At 39.0% G+C, this 16,026-nt stretch overlaps 1 protein-coding gene across 1 annotated transcript in view; it reads right to left on the minus strand.

Moving 5' to 3' along the window:
* Positions 1-16,026, minus strand: part of NCOA2 (nuclear receptor coactivator 2) — a 348,889-nt gene that overhangs the window by 331,926 nt on the left and 937 nt on the right. The window lies entirely within an intron of this gene.

Raw genomic sequence — 16,026 nt, forward strand, 5'->3', positions numbered from 1 at the left:
AAGCCACTCTTTAGACACTTCTCTTTCTTTTCTAATAAAACCTGTGTCTGAGATATATAAATCAAACACTATGTGTTGTTTTTTTGGTGCTCTTAAGTTGGATTTTCAACTAACAGTAGCTCCACAAAACAAAATATAACAACAAGTTTTCTATATCTAGACCAGTGGATGGATATGAACCTTCAAACATAATGATCACACAGCCAAGTGCTTAATAACCATTGTACCACAACACTTTCCTTAAACCCTACTGTACCATTACATTTGTGTTGAGTCAAACAAAATTGGTTTTCTGGCTTCAATACCCAGGGCAAATGAAATTATTTTCAAAACTAAACTACTATTAAAATAAAAATGCAAAGCATATATACCCTAAAACAGATGAGTATTAAATGAAAGGAGCAGAAAAGAAAACTCCAATAGTCATCTACAGTTCCTTAGTGTGGGATCTATAAACTATAGCTATTTAGTGAAGAGACAGAGATCTTAAAAGTTTCCATGGATTTTTCATCATAACCATTTTAAGTTAGTTTAGAAAACAGGGGAGACACCACACATTTTAGACATATTCCTCCTAAACATTACATTTTGAGGTGCTTAAAGAAATAAAAATCACAGCTATTGGATAAATTAAATAAACAACAGATCTCATTTTCTGAGGATTTTATGTAGCCACAATTCCATCATGACAGCACTTTCTCTCTACAATTTTGGTTCCTCACCGCCACCACCTAGCCTTAACTGTTAGTAACATTTTGGAAGTACTCTCAGTTGACCAGAACTACTAGTAGGATGGACAACAGAGCCACTCAAAAGATCAATCCACAGTACTTAACTCTCTCCATCTGACAACCTGGGGGCTCTGGGGACTTAGTGGCAAAGAAGTGCACTGCCAATCCAAAGGTAGAAAGTTCAAATCAACCAGCCACTCTGCAAGGGAAAGATGAGCACCCCCCTCTTGTGCAACTGCCAGTCTCTGAAAACCCACTGCAGGGTCAGCTGTGAGTTGGTTCCAACTCACCAGTAGATCATAATACTATACCAACAAAAGCCAAAATAAACCCACTGCCTGCGAGATTATGCCAATTCATGGCAAACTTCCATTGCTTTCCAAAGCTGTAAATCAATACAGGAAGAGAATGCCTATCTTTCTTCCAAGGAGCAGCTGGTGATCCCAACTGCTGACCTTTTGACTGGCAGCCCAATACATTATGTACTCCGCCACCAAGTTTTAAAAGGCAGAGCAATACACATACAATTAAAAGAACAAGGAAGGTAGCATCTAGCATTTCTGTTAAGACATTCCAGGAAGGCTTCCTTATATCTAAACCAGAAATTGGGATTTCTAAGCAATTTATTATTTAGGCTCATAACTACCTAGAAATTGCCCAAATCTCTTGAACAAAACAGCCCTATTTTCTGTCTCATTTTCTTTCTATTCTTGTTAGCTCTTACCTGTCTTCTAAGTATATGATCTCTCAGTTTAAATGTAACTTAAATGTAAATATTAATGTGACAACTATTGAATTTACATATTTAATACTAAAATAACAAAATTACTAAATATTAATTTTACAAAAGACATTATCATTTGAGCAGTAAATTTGAGGTTAGGGAATGGAGAGCAGTGGAAGAAAGGTCTCCAAGTTTCACTGAGAACGATCTCCATGACTGTTAGCCTAACAACAATGTATTATTTGAGCAGACAACTTCAATGCTTTTTGGTTTTCAATCACTGAAATAGGCATGAAGGTGAAGGGAAGGACTATCTGAAAGAAATGGCTCATTACATGTTACATGTATGACAAATGACAATTTCCAAACAGGCTTGCTTTACAAAGGGAGTTGGAGAAGGAATAAAGGGAGGGAAATGTGTACCAATGAATGAAAGAAAACCTGACCTTTCTGTTAACTGCCACTAAAAGCGTAATTGTTTTTTAAAAAACTCCTTAGGATTTCTGCTGCTAACCCAAAGATGCTTCTCTGGAGGCTTTAAATCCACCAGCTGCTCTGTGGGGAAACATGGGCACTCTCTTCCTGTGTGATTTAGTCGCTGAAACCCAATTGTGAAGGTTATTATGCTAAATGGCTTTCCTAAGACACTGGACTCTGCCATGGGAATGGGGTAGAATATGCAAACAGGATGTGTGAGCCTATCCACAAGGGAGTTTACTAGTCTCACCATTAAATTGAGTGTATCGAGAAGCAAAGAGAAGAAACCTCCTCATCAGAAAAAGAGCAAGCAAGGAGGCCTATGGGCAAGACCAACAGCAGCCACAGCAGAGAACCAAAGACCTGACATGTGATAGGACCTTGAGACTGCTACACCATTGGAACTGGAGCTAAGAGTCTTTGCCCAAGTTTGTCAGACAATTTAGGGGAGGAGGGAGTGTGAGCCAATATTGGCAGAACTGAGAACTTGTCACACTGGCCTAAAGCTGTGAGGCTCAAGGCTGAGGTGAGCACATGTGAGCGCATGTCCTGACTGTATTCTGCTACTCACCTGGATTATAACTTTTTTACTTCCCCAGTATGGTTCTGTGTGGTCTGTGGGCTATCACACTGGATTTTGGACCCCATAAAGAAGTAAGATGTGTGTTGAGCTAAGTGGAAAGAGGTATAGGAGCGTGGGGGACATGCCTGACCTCATAGGAATTGGTTTGTGTTACTGATGCTGTTGATGATAACAGTTACCCTTTGCAAAGCTGGTAAAGGTCAGGTATGGCCATCTTCATGTGATATTTGTTCTTTTTGTACCAATGGAAGATGAGCTATGAGTCAATTCTGACTATAATCAATTTAGTTTAACAATTTTAAACTGAGAGGAATTATTTTGTAGGTATTCAAATCTTCTATTATTTCTTTCTGCTTTCTTTCCTTCTAATCTCCTTTCCATCCACACGCCATACACTGTGGGTTTTATATCTACATTATTGTTGTTGTTAGGTGTCATCCAGTTAAATATGACTCATAACAACCCTAAGAACAGCAGATCTGAACCCCTGTCCTATCCTGTGCCAGCCTCATAATCTTTGACAATAAGAATGTAATTACTAACTCCCTGAATTAGGGAGGTGAGATTAATTGGATAGCTAGCTTAGTGGTGCATGTGTTACACTTATTTTCTGTATACTCTGTTTCTCAAAGAATAAACTCTGATGCCCACTGATTCACAAAGGAGGGGGAAAAGGCTCCACTATTCTTATAAAAAGGAAGCTCTGATGGCCTAGTGGTTAGAAACTGGACTGCAATCCCACAGGCACAAAGTTCAAATCCACCAGCAGCTCTGTGGGAGACTGGGCAATTTCCTCCTATGCAATTAATTACATCTGAAAACTTGCTGGAGAGTCAACATACCATTAGGTTGGCAGTTCAATCCTTAGCACCACCAGAATGCCCTCAGGAGCTAAACTCAGGAGACATACAGCATTTTGAAAGTCACTGTCAGAGATCTTTCCTAAGTCTTGAAGAACAATGATGTCAGTTTAAAGACTAAGGTGTGCCTGACTGAAGCCACTGTCCATCCAATCACCTGCTATGCATCTGAGAACTGAACAATGAATGTGGAAAACAGGAGAAGAAATGATGCATTTCAGCTGTGGTGTTAGAGAAGAGTGCTGACTATGCCATGGATTGCCAAAACAACAATAGCTATGTCTTGGAGAATGTGCAACCACAGTGATCCTTAGGAGACAAGGATGGCAAAGTTTTGTGTCACATATTTTGGACAAGTTGTTAAGAGATGCTATTCCTGGGAATGGGACATCACACTTGGAAAGTGAAGGAGGGCCAGCAAGATGACACTCGATGAGATGGACTGTCACAGTGACTGCAGCAATGGGTTCAAACGTGTCAAAGATGATAAGGATGTCACAGAATAAGTCAAGGTTCAGATCTGTTGTTCACAGAGTCACTATGAGTTGTACTTCACTTCAATACAACATAGGGTCCTACAGCCAATGCCTCTAGATACCACTGTATTTTTGTGTGCTTACATAAGATAGTATCTTTATTTTAAGATAATGCATGTTATGAATCCAGTGTCCTATCTGTAATTTACTTTCAAATGATTCATCCAACACACATGAATGAGGTTAAAGCAGAGGATAACTACAAAATCTATATATATAGTCACTGTACTATTCTTTTAAGCCCTCTATATGGTTGAATTTTTTTTAAGTTGAAGCAAAATAAAAAAGGAAAAAAAGGAAAATTCTTAGCCACTCCCAAATCAACACAATTTTCTTGCCAATAAGTAACTTGTCATAAGTGAAAATACTAAAGCACTAAAATAGCTCTATTTAAACACTAGTTATACCACAGTATTGAAGGAGCTAAAAAAAGAGACGCATATGACACAGCACATTAGAAATTATCATTTCTTTTTTCTTCTGTAGTGTATATATTGTATCTAGTGTTTAAATCATAACTGTTTGGTGACAGACTGTGAATAGACATTCTGATTTATATTGCAAATAAAATGATCATACAAAATAAGGACTTAATGTTAGATGTAGAAATTTAGAAGTTGAGAGTATTTTTTACAGGATTGTCAAAATTATGTAATAATGTATAAATTCTAAGGACTTTGCTCTTTGGAGTAACTAGAATTTCTCTGCATCCATACTTCATTTGCCAACATGCTTAGGTTCTAAGATCAGGTTATTTGAAAATGGGAATCATTACAGCAGATCACAAAACGGAGAATGATTGTATTTTTTAATAAGTGCCAATCACTTCTTAACATCATCGAGACTCATGGCCCAGCCGAGCTGATACAGAATTTTAACTGCTACAACCTGCATTACTTCCACCTTCCACGTTGGTGTCCATTACTGCTAGAGGCAGATGTACCTCATTAATATATGTGCACAATAGTCAGGTAGTATTTCTTTTATTATTGTTGTAAATGTGAAATGTTGGATGATGAGACAGTTAATAAGTGAGGATTAGTTATATTTAACTATTACCAGTTCTTCAAATGATTTTCCAATCATTTTCTTTCTAAACCATGTCAATTTAAATATTTCTGAGATCATCTGTGTTTGGTTTCATCCTATTACCTTTTCAAGACTAACTTCCCATGGTTTTCTTTAACTTTTTATCCCCTTATTGTAAATTGAGATTATTAATCTTTTTCACTACAGTGTCAAAATATTCTACCAGGGAAAATTTATTTAGTCTGGATATGAAAAATGTTCTGTGTGTTTCACTGAAGAGACAAGACATCTTTATAGCTGATTCAAAGATAAACAGATTTCGTTTTCTTTAGAACATTTTTTTAAATCTGTAATTAACATATTAAGCAACTTACTAACAACCTTTGCAAAGTATTGCATTCCTTCCAAGTGACAACATACTTTGCTATTAACTAAGATCAGCTATATAGTTTAATAATAAAATTTAAAATAATTCATTAATTTTAAGCAAATCAAAGACACAGGAATTACATTAAGTCCCTAGATGGTACAAACAGTTAAGCCAACAACTACCGAGGGTCACTTTGGAAGTAAAGTTTGGGGATCTGCTTCTAAGAGGTCACAACCTTGGAAAAAACTATGGAGCAGCAATACTGTGCATTCAGTAATACTCTGCATACACTGGCTATGAGTCAGGACAGGCAACTAAGAACAGACGGCAGGAAGAAGCAACCAACATACACAAAAGTTCGTGAAAACTCAAAAACAGGGAAAGATGGGCTCATGACAAACTTACCTCAGAAATGTGTGGAGATATTCATCTTCATTCCATAGGGAATTTTATTATCAAAGATTCTCAAGAAAGTAAAGGGACCTTGTTAAATATCTGCCCAAAAATATAATTTAACCAAGTCTTTATGTTTTCTTTCACATTTGGGGACAGAAAAGGTAGAAATGAGTATGTATATACAAATATGCATACAATACGTATTTTCTTCTTTTACTATATCCTCTAATTTTAGAAAACAATTTAGAATACAGGTACAATTTCATGACAAGCCAAATCAAAACACAATTTTATGCATATTTATAAGGACACAATTGCCAAATTATATCAAATTAATCAAAGCATTTTATTCAATTTTGCTAGCTGATATTAAACTTTAGTAACGTATACCAAAAATTCTAATTGACTAGCATGTCAAAATAATTTTAAAAAATCTGTTGTACAGGAGTAAATAAATCCTTATTATACAACAAAGGTTCAGTTCCAGTCTGCCAGAGCCCAGCAACCAACTAACTTCCAACAACCAATCTGGAAATTACTGTACTGTGCCCACGTTAAGTGATCTGTTTTAAACTTAATGGCTTTCTCAACAAATAGCTAGCTGCTTCACTATGTGCTGTTTGGTAAAGAGGAAAACTGTTAGATCATCATAACAAAATATTTAACGACAGTAATAGACTCGCTCGTCGGTTTGTTAATAATCCAGACCAAATTTCCACCTTCACCTTTAAGGGGCGGGAGGGAAACAAAGTTAAGAGTAAGAATTTTAGAAAGCAGAGAAGAATATCTAAAACGATTTACACCAAAAGCAGTCAGAAGTTTTGCCATTCTTTATTATTCCACTCACTTCCAACTATTCAGAAATAACTAGTCAGTTGTGACAGCTCTGTCTAATACGCAGTATATCTAATATGTCAACAGCTGGCAGGGGTCTCTAGTCCACCACTGGTACCTTAACAATTACCACCAGCTTCAGTAATTAAAAAAAAAAAGTTACTGATCTGCAGAAATTCACAGATTTGTGACACTCAAAATCCTAGCAAAGAATTTTTATATCCCTTCTAGACTCTCAAGAAACCACAAACCAAATCAAATCCAACACAAGGCAATTATAAATGTTCAAAGCTATAAATCTTAAAGTGAGCAAACTGGCATTTCCTCGTCCCATGAGCATCCGGTAGAGGGCTTCCACTACCGACCTTTTAGTTAGTAGTCCAGCATTTAATCTACTATACTACCATGGCTTCTTATTCCTTTTTTGTTACTGTTATGTGCCTTGGATTCTGAACCAACTCATAGCTGACCCACCAATAGGTTTTCAGAAGCTATAAAAGACTTAAGATGGATGTGAACCACTTGCCTTTGAAATGGTAATGCAACTCCTTACAAGCAGGTTACCGGATATCCCATATTTAGGAAGATAAAAAATATATGCAAAAGAATTCCATCTGTTTTTTCAATACTAGCCACTTAGAGGTGATTACCAAATACTTATTTATTTGTATATCTGTATTTATTTTTAATTCAGCCTTTTAAAATACATAAACATATATAAAATTTACTTTCTTAACTTGTTACCTTTAACTATAAAAATTTTTCCTTTGGTCTATACTGTACAGATGACCTACAAATGACTCAAGTAAAGATACACATTTCTTTTTTTTTTAATAATATTTATTTATTTATTCATTCATTCTTTTTATGTGTGTACCGTCAAATTGGATCTGACTGGTACAGGAGGCGATTGTTCCTCCTTCTTCAGCAGAGCATCTGGTGGATTTGAATCACACACCTCTGGGATTGCAGGGCAGTTTCCTACCACTAGGCCACCAGAGCTCGCCTAGATACACATTTCTTTAAGAGACGCAATTCCATTTTTAAGACTAGCGCAATGGCAGATGGTGTGTCCAAATTAATGGGACTGGCTCAGGACAGGGAAGGGTTCAGAGCTGCTGTACATAGTGTCGCTATGCATTGCAGGCAACTCAACAGCACATAGCAAAAATAACATACTATGACAGGTTTGGAAGCAGTAGTGGCATCCACTTCCTAAATAACATGCGTCCAGAAACTCTATGAACCTTGATACATGTTGATAGTTGTAGAGGGGCTTCAAGCCTTCTGTTCGTAGGTTCTCTATAAGTCTTGCTCAACTCGAAGGTAATCAACAACAACAACTGAAAAGAGTCCATTCACTACTAAGCATACTAATAACAGAACGTAAAATATTAACATTAATCACTTACAAAAGTTACCTTAACATCAAAGACAAAGGAAGTACTGTGGGATTTTTAAAATAACTTAATGATGAGCTGATTTTACAAGCAGGAATAATCTGCTAAAAAAAAATCCTCATTTTAGATGGGTACTTCAACGGGCAAATATCAATCAGCCACAGGAATTTCCAAAACTCACTCTAGCTCTTAGTTAAGCCTTGGAAGAACTGAGATCACATTTCATATGGACATACTGTTGTCACTGTCATTATGTGTCATCCAGTTGTTTGTGACTCATAGTGATCCTATGTACAACAGCCCTAAACCCTGCTCTATCCTGTGCTAACCTCACTGTCTCTGGCACACATACTCCCATTACCCCGACCACTGAATCGATCCATTTCATTGAGGGTCTTCTTCTCTTGTGCTGTCCCTCCACCCTCCCAAGCATGACGTCCCTCACCAAGGACTGGTCCCTCATTGCAAATGTCCAAAGTATGTCAGACGAAGCTCCAGAATCCTTGCTTCTAAGGAGCAGCCCGGCTTCACCCTCTCCAGGACAAACCTGTTCATTCTCCTAGCAGTCTATGGTATACTCAACACTCTTCTCCAGCACCACAGCTCAAAGGCATCAATTCTCTATCATCCCTAGTCACTGTCCAGCTCTCTGATGCACAGCAAGGAACTGGAAAGACTATGGCCTGGATCAGACACACCTTAGTCTCCAAACTGACATCACTGCTCTTCAGGACTCTGGAGAGGTCCCTGACAGCTGACTTTCTCAATGTAATTTGTCTCCTGATCTCCTGGCTGCTGGTACCAAGAGTGCTGATTGTGAAGCCAAACAAACTAAAACTGTTAATAATCTCAATCTCTTCACCATCTATAATGGTGCTGCCAAATGGTCCAGTGGTGAGAATCTTTGTTTTCCGGACATTGAGCTTCAATTCATATTAAAGGCTGCAGTCCTTGATCTTTTTACAGCAAGTGCTTCAGGTGCACCTCAGTTTCAGCAAGCAGGGTTGTGTCATCTGCATAATGCAGGTTGTTGATTAATCTTCCTTCAGTATTGATGCCACATTCCTTCTCGTACAGCCCAGCATCCCGGATGATCTGTTCTGCATACAAACTGAAAAGGTATGGAGACATAACACATCTCTGGCAGACACCCTTCCCGATTTTGAACCATGCAGTGTCTCCTTCCTCTATACTGACGACTGCCTCTTGGTGCAAGTATAGGTTTTGCATAAGCACAATCAAATGTTCTGGGATCCCCATTCTTCTCAAGAGTCAGCCACAGTTTGTTGTGATCTACACAGTCAAAAGCCTTTACACAATCAATGAATGAATTAATAGAAAATACCATGCATCATATTTTCATTTATGACAAGTAGTCAATTTGTGGCAGCTGGAACATTAACAGAAGTATGTGTGGATCCTCATGTGCATACAGGTGAAAGAGTCACCTGATAGCTTCCCTCTCCTTGCAAACAATTGAGCAGACAGAGGAACTCCACAAATAGCAAAGAAGTCAGATGACTGCATATATTATCAGCTTTCTTTAGGGACTGTAATATCTCAGCACTAAGTTTATGCTACAAGGATTGCAAAAATTCTGCAAAATATGCATTATATACTTTCTAGTTAGTTAAACATATTAGAATTACATACTTTAAAGAAATTAAATGTTAACTCTCTATTTCATTCTTTATAAGACACAATAATCCTCTACAGTTTTCCCAATCTACTTTCTACCTGTCTTCAACAATCAAGTTTTCCTGAGTTCTATTCTCTTAGTTTCTCGTGAGGATTGACAACCTATGTATGCTTTTAAAAAATATATTCCGTGCCTCTTTCTCTTTCACTAGTGGAGAATCACTGCTCTGTATTATTTCAACAAAGCACTGAATAAGATACATTTACATTATGTTTAGGGGAAATGTAGCCAAACAAGTAAAAAAGCCAGGTTCCTGGTTCCGGTTCCAGAGCAATGTTTGCCTGGGTTCAAATTCCTCTTCACTAGTCAAGCTATGTGACAGTTTTTGTGCCTCCATTTCCTGAGCCAAACTCACTTCACAGTATGACAATGAAAACCATCTGAGATTATACAAGAATGGGGCCTTAAAGGTGCATCACATTCTTAATATGCAATCCATAAATGTTAACTTATTTCATTATTGTTTTTTTGTCTGTGTGAGTATAAATATACATATAGTAAAAAGCCTATGAAAGGCAGAAACCTTTCCAATTATATTCTTTCTACTAAATAAGTAACAGAAAATGGTAAGACTACAGAAACATAAGAGACCCATTAAAAAACAACTTGCACCGTGTTCCAGCTCTCACAGGTTTCACTGCAGATCATTTGTCATCTTTGAATTTTATACATATACAATTATAGTCACGCTGTACATCCATTACCATTACCTGTTTCCAAAATAGTCTATGAACTTTAACAACAGCTCAGTGTCATTTGTTGTTGTTATGTGCCGTCGAGGTGCTTGTGACTCATAGCGACCCTATGTACAAGAGCTCTAAACTCTGCTCTGTCCTGTGCCAATCTCATTGCCTCCAACACACTCATCCTGATTGCCCCAGTCACCAAATCAATCCGTCTCCCAGAGGACCTTCCCCTCCTGTGCCTGCCCTCCACCCTCCCAAGCATCATGCCCCTCTCCAAGGGCAGGTCTCTCCTTACAACATGACCAAAGTATGTCACACAAAGCCTCAGAATCCTTGCCTCCAAGGAGCAGCCCGGTTTAGCCCTCTCCAGGATGCATCTGTTTGTTCTCTTAGCAGTCCATGGCACCTTCAACACTATTCTCCAACACCAAAGCTCAAAAGTATCAATCATCCTTCTATCCTCCTTGGTCATTGTCCAGCTCTCTGATGCATTAACAAGTGATTGCAAAGACCATGGCCTGTACCAGACGCACTTTTGTCTCCAGAGACATACCGTTGCTCTTGAGTACTAAAAACAGGGTCACTTAAAGTATTTTTTTTTTCTTTTAGATGTTAGTTTGTTGTAACTATATAACTAAAGTATCTTAAGTACAATGTGAGTGATAGGATATGATCCACAAGCATACAAGAAGACCTATTAATAAGAGTATTAGTCAAGTATCTACAACGAGGAGAAGAAAAATAAGATGAATGGGACCTTCTAAGAATCAAATCCCTATGCACATCCAAAAACTTCTCCAACAGGGTAAAAAGGGAGGCCACTGACTGGGGAAAAGTATTTGGGAATGACATGTCAGATAAGGGACTTATATCTAGAATTTATAAAATACTTGAGCACCACAACAAGATAAAGGTAAACAATCCAATTGAAAAATGGGCACAGGATATAAACAGACACTTCACCAAAGACAACATTCAGATGGCCAACAAGCACATGAAGAAATGTTCAAAATCCCTAGCTCTAAGAGAGATCAAAACAACTATGAGATATCATCTCACCCCAGTAAGAATAGCAAAATTTAACAGAACAGCAAGCAACAAATGCTGGAGAGGTTGTGGAGAAACTGAAACCCTTATTCACTGTTGGTGGGAATGTAAAATGGTGCAACCACTGTGGAAGGCGGTATGGCGCTTTCTCAGAAAGTCGCAAATAGGGTTATCATTTGACCCAGCAATTCCACTACTGGTAATATACCCCAAAGAGACCATAACTGACACCATCGCGGCTTTGTTCACAATAGCAAGGAGTTGAAAACAACCCAGGTGCCCATCAACAAATGAATGGATAGAGAAGCTGTGGTATATTCACAGAATGGAATACTACGCTGCATTGAAAATCAAGGAACTCATACAATATTATTCAAAATGGGTGACCCTGGGAGAACATTATGTTGAGTGAAATACCTCAGTCACAAAAGGACAAATACTGCACAGTGTCACTGTTGTAGAATGGGACTGATAATGGGGGTTGGGGTAAGACTGAGAAAAACTGGATGACTTATGTATACTGCATTGAAACAGATGAGGGAGAGAATAATTTAAAAGCGATATATGATAGGGTATTATAGTTATCACAAGAGTCCAGAATTAAGCATAGTGGAGTGTACCTGGGGTGGTGGGAGGGGTGTGGGGGGATCGTATACCAAAGAAAGAATTTTTCTTTTACTTTTTCAAAGAGAGGAGCAGACAAGTAAAACCACCACCAAAGATTCCTTAATCATTTAATGTGTCTCTCCTTTTAAAATATCCAAGAAGAAAACTACTAAAAATTGTTCTAGAATCAACCTTTTCATAACTGCATTGAATCATCACAGTCAAGGAAAATAAGAAATATGGTCAATTATCAGTGTTTCACAAACTGATAAAAATCTTTGCCCTAAAACACTAAAGTAATATAATCTACCTGCCTACCTGCAAATCATCCAGTCTTTTAATTTCAGTAAACTTCATAAACTTGCCCTTAAAAATTATCTCATATTTCATCAGTTTTGTCTGTCTTACAACACCTAGGAAAACTACAGCAGCTTCTAAAATGCCCACTAAACTAATTCTCATTCCTATATAGAAATTAACTAGAAAGTATGCATCTTCTATAGGTTGTCTGAATTGAAGATTTCTGGTATTAAAACTGTATTTGATAGTTTGACAAACCTTTCTTTTAATGTACTTTAGATAATGTATTTGCAATTCATAATCCTTTCTTCAAGTCTTTAAAATAAAAAAGGAGATTAAGTACAAAAGTTAAGGATATCCTTTTAGTTTAAAAAAGTAAATCACAGAGGTAAAAAAGCTTGAGATAATAGAGGGTACAAAAAAACTGTTTTATTCTGTCTTCTGAATGGCTTTCATTTCTGGTATATAATACAGTCATATTATTTCACTAAGAGAAAGGAAGTAAGTTTTTATTGTTTATTATTTAATAAATATAAGATGAAACCCATAAAATAGTAACTTATTTTCCCTTTTAATCTAAAACTGATAAAGCATGTAATGTCAAATTATCAAACAAATCTAAAAACACAAAATACTGGAAAAGACACAAAAGGGAGTCCTCAATTATGTTTTAAAATAGAATTTCAATCATGACACAAGGGTAAAAAAATAAAATACAGTCATAGTATGCATTTCAAAAAACTAATAATCTTCTAGTAACATTATTTATAGGGGGCTTTTTTTTTTTTTTTTGCTATCAAACATCCTAAGATGTTAAAATTCTTTTTTTAAACCCAACACACCATTTTTTTCCTATGAAATGCAAGTTGCTATGAAATCCACTTATGGGTCACATTTCAATCTGAAGTGATCTCAAACAGCTACGGTACTGAATCCTTACATAAAGGCCGTGTAGTAGAAGCACTGCTTCCAGATCCTTATTTCTACTGAAAGCTTTAATAAGAAAGAACTATAAATAAAGGATACCCAAGGGCATTTATTCCTTTATCTACTTTCCTACCCTGGCCCAATTCCCCATCTTTCCCTTACATTCAGGCTTCCAGGAAAATGCTCCTCTGACACTAAGTCACATCAATTATATTTAACCAACGAAGGGTTAAAATCAGAGTAAAAACAATCTAAAATACATTAAATTCATAATTTGTGAACTATTTTCTATCCTCTGCTTTGTACCCTGACATCTAAAAGTCAAAGAACTCCTCTGTTAAGACAGAAATTCCCAGGAGGAAAAGGCTCAGATCCAGTCTGAGAGCACACAATGGAATCACAGCTGACGATGCACATCTTTTTCTAGATGTCTCCATATGCTTGAGAGGGCCTTACCCCTCCCCACCTCAGGCAGGCAAGCTTTAGGAGACATGCCACACATTCAACCACCAAGAATATGAGCACATTTTCTAGGACTGCTGTAATTTTCTAAGAATGAAGTAAAACAACAGGGTTTTTCTTCAGTACACAAGAGAGGCCACAAGTCACAGGGGCTATCAGCAACTAAATTAACTAATGTTGAGGGAGGAGGGGACGCTGGTTCATTTACACTATTCCCTATGCTTACAGTCAAAATGAATGTTTTATCTTTGCAATTTCACTATTATGTCACTACAAAGGCTCCAGTAATAAAGTAATTTATGTTTAGGTGAAGACCCAAAATAGTACTGGACTGAAATTTGCATTGTTGATTTCAAAATGATGTATCACAGCAGAACACTTTGCAAATCTTGCCAAACATTTTCCCTAAAACTACAGCACCATCAATTCTTTCTTCATAACCCAACAATAATGAAAGCTTGAGAAACCAATGGAGGTATAATAAATAAAGCACATACCACTCCTCCAAAAATAAATATGCCAAAATTACAGGTTAAAATTCACCTGATACATATCACAACATTAATGGATTCATTCTCTACAGTATTCATTCCTTCAAGTCCGAGATTCTACAAATCCCAAATGGAAACTGGTGCCTAACCTCACCAAAAAAAGCACAGCATATACACACAAACAGCACTGTAGCACTGTGCTTTTTAAAAGACTGCTATTCCTGGGGAGCAACCGGTGCTTCCCAAGGAGAACCAAAGACCAGCCTTCCCCATTCCTCAGTGAAGAGTCAAGAAACTCACTTGACTGGACTCCACAAACAGCCCACAACAGCCAAAGATGTCCCTAACCTTGTTTAAACCAGAAAGGTATCCACACACTGAAAAGTGAAATCTTTTCAAGGATCTTTCGTGTAACTTAATTTGGCAACTACGATTTACTGGGACTTGTCCTGTAGACAAATATTCTTTGGCAAGCTTTGATCCTTAAATACCACTTTGTTTCTCAGTGATGCTTTAGTAGCTAATTTCATTTTGTTTACCCGAGAGTCCTCGCCCTCTCCCCCAAAGAACATACCATAAATCATAACTTTATTCTAATGTCATCCTCAGATGCCGAACTTTCAAGTGCACTTTGGTAACTTGCCGTCTATTAACACCAGGACGGCAACCAACAAAGCCGTCACAAACAATGATGCCTTGCATTCTCAATCATTTCACATAACTACCCTAATGTCTTCATTCTCAGGGTATCCTTTCAAATTTCACCAAAATTTTTGGCCGGAGAAATCGAGGCAGAGTTAAACGACAACTTCTCTGATCCTTAGCACACAGCAGACGCCAAGGTCTAGAACACAATCACTACAGCAAATGCCATTTTAGAAATAGGCCTTGGGGGATTGCGGCCACAAAACCTAAGTGGCTTCGGACTTCATCACGCTTTAGATACCATCTCTCGTGATACGAGAGACTCAGCATCTCACGTATCTCTAGGTGTTTTCTAGGGTCTGAGCCTCTAGAAGTGACACTACCCGACAGATCCAAGAACGGGCGACTAAAGATGGAAAAGAGTGGAGAGCTCTTGTTGGCGTCTCCATGACTCCCCCGCCCCGCAGGCAACTCTGCTCTAACTGGTTCAGAAGAAACCCGCCCCCTTCCTTCCCCCCGTTCCTACGATTGGCTTACCCACAGCCGGCAGGTCAGCTCCCTGCCTTCAATTGGCTCATGGCACCATCAATCAGTCGCAGCGAGATTCGGGTCGGAGGGAGGGGAAGGCGTTGGACGAGGTAGAGTGGGAGTGGGATTAGAGAACGAGGTGGCAGGGGAGGATGTTCGGGTTCGGTCTCAGGTTTGGGAAAGTTTCCCAAACCGCGACCATCCCAGAAGGCCTAAGGCCCAGTCCAAGTCCAGAGCAGTGGGGCAGGCTCCGGCCCCCCGATTCCCGCCCCTCGGTCCCGCAGGCCCCGGAAACCACTAGAGGGAGGGGATTAGGGAGGGACCATTTAACCAGGGACAGACCCACCCCCGATCTCGGAAGAGGCGCCTCCGGGACTCCCCATAGGGGAGGGGGGTGGGGAGCGCCAGTCCGCAGCGACGACCCCAGCCCCCTCCCCCAGCAGCCGCCCAGGGGCTGGAGAGCAAAGTGTCCCCAGCCCCCGGCGTGACCGCAGCGAGCAGTCCGGAGGGCCCCTCCCGCTTCCCGCCCGGAGCCCTCGGGGCCTGTCCCTTCAGGGGCGGGGAGAAGGGGGAGAGAAAAAGGGGGCGCTGGCGAGCCAACCCGGAACCTCCCGGACCGCCTCCCGCCACCGGCCCCAGCGCGCCTCCTGCACACATGCCCGCACCCAGAAAGTTAAGTCAGGGGCGAGCCCGGC

Source organism: Elephantulus edwardii, unplaced genomic scaffold (genome assembly GCF_000299155.1).
Source record: "Elephantulus edwardii isolate Elephantulus edwardi_28Jun2011 unplaced genomic scaffold, EleEdw1.0 scaffold00008, whole genome shotgun sequence".
NCBI classification, from domain to species: Eukaryota; Metazoa; Chordata; class Mammalia; order Macroscelidea; family Macroscelididae; genus Elephantulus; species Elephantulus edwardii.